A 1,849-nucleotide genomic window follows, 5' to 3' on the forward strand; every position below is an offset into this window, starting at 1 on the left:
CCAAAAACAAATTTATTTAGCTTTAAACGTTGAAATGGGTCTTTTATGATTGTTGCCATGGTCATCTTTTCCACTTTGTCACTATTTCTTAAAATAAGAGCTTCATTTGGAACAAATAGCTGTTAAATCGTTGTTTTGGAATGTTCCTCTCCGACCCGGATGGTTTTTCTCGTGACGTTTTGTGACCTCAAAGTGGCTTTTCTGAGGCACTTTGAGGTCAACCAGTCAGGTCGATGTATGATAGATTTATTTCACAGAACTATCCATTACTTTAAACGGAAATAATAGGTCTCGTGTGGAAAACACACACGCATACGAAGACACACACACACACACACACACACACACACACACACACACACACACACACACACACACACACACACACACACACACACACACACACACACACACACACACACACACACACAGAGCATAAAGGACAGAAGAGCCTGCAGTATTGTGTATACATCTGTATTCATCTTTTGCAATCATACAATATAAATAAAATCTGTACGATACATCGGATCACATGACCCGACAGAGCAAACCAATCAAAACCTCAGAACCGTTGCAGGTGTGTGTAGGTGTGTGTGTGTGTGTGTGTGTGTGTGTAGGTGCGCATGTGTGTATGGACCAGCACTTCCCTTCAGGGATCATAGGGCCAGGCCAGTGGTCATTGTGGGATCCAGACCTCTGATGGCATGTCTACCCCATGTGTGTGTCTGTGTGTGCGTCTATTAGAGTGTGTGCGTGCGTCTATTAGTGTGTGTGTGTGTGTGTGTTAAAGACCACAGTGTCTGGTCCAACACCTGTTTCCTGTTTCCTGTCTCCTGTCGGTGACTCAAGGGTGTCAGAGATCTACGGCAGCCCGGAGAGGCCAAAACACACCAGTCTGCACCAGTCTGAAGCGGTCCTTTCCAGTTTGATCCAGTTTGAACGGTTCCGTAAAATCCACCATGATTGTCGCTCTCTGCTCTCTCAACAATATCAACAACAGCAACAATAATAACAACAATATTAATAATATTCATGACATCAACACCAAGACTGTGTGCAGGAATAAATAGTGGTGTCGTTATGTACAGTATGAACACAGAATCCCAACACACACACACACACACACACACACACACACACACACACACACACACACACACACACACAAACACACTAACACACACACCACACACACCATACACACACTCACATCCAACATACACTCGCAACGAACGGACATAGGGGTGGAGATGAAGGGGTGTAGGGATGGAAGAACGTCTCCTATCGATCTCCTTTATCCTTTGGACGCTGTGTAAACATCAGGGCATCCATCTTGATCTTGATCTCCATGACGAAGGGATGCAGGGAAAGTCTCTCCACACTCCTTTGATCTTTTTAGCGATGAACTCACAACAAACGGATAAAAAAAAAAATCATCTAATCATATCTCATCACCATCAGCCCTTTGTAAACCTGTGACGTCTCTGAGCGTGTGCCTGTGTGTTTGTAAGTGTGTGTGTGTGGTGTGTATGTATGTGTCTGTCTGTGTGTGTGTGTGTGATAGACAGACAAACACAGAACAATAGTGTTTGCACATGCATATTGGTGAACTGTACATGTTTCTATACAAGCATATACATCATGAGGTGTGGAGTTTAAAACAAGGCAGTGCAGCAAGGCTCTCCACCACCTCCTCCTCCTCCTCCTCCTCTTCCTCCTCCTCCTCCTCCTCCTCCTCCTCCTCCTCCTCCTGTTTCAGTAGTTCTCCGGGACTTGGGAGGTGGTGGGGGAGAAGAGGAGGGGGGAGGAGGAGATGAGGAGAGAGGAGGAAAGAGGAGGCAGAGGGGAG

At 45.6% G+C, this 1,849-nt stretch overlaps 1 protein-coding gene across 1 annotated transcript in view; it reads right to left on the reverse strand.

Moving 5' to 3' along the window:
• Window positions 1–458: 458 nt before the first annotated feature.
• The window catches only part of LOC115537402 (receptor-type tyrosine-protein phosphatase mu), a gene marked incomplete at its 5' end in the record, with an annotated part of 37,102 nt that continues 35,711 nt past the window's right edge, over window positions 459–1,849 (reverse strand). The window contains 1 exon segment of the mRNA XM_030349318.1: window positions 459–1,849. This exon segment is cut by the window's right edge and continues 227 nt beyond it.

This window comes from Gadus morhua, chromosome 23 (assembly GCF_902167405.1).
Source record: "Gadus morhua chromosome 23, gadMor3.0, whole genome shotgun sequence".
Lineage (NCBI taxonomy): Eukaryota > Metazoa > Chordata > Actinopteri > Gadiformes > Gadidae > Gadus > Gadus morhua.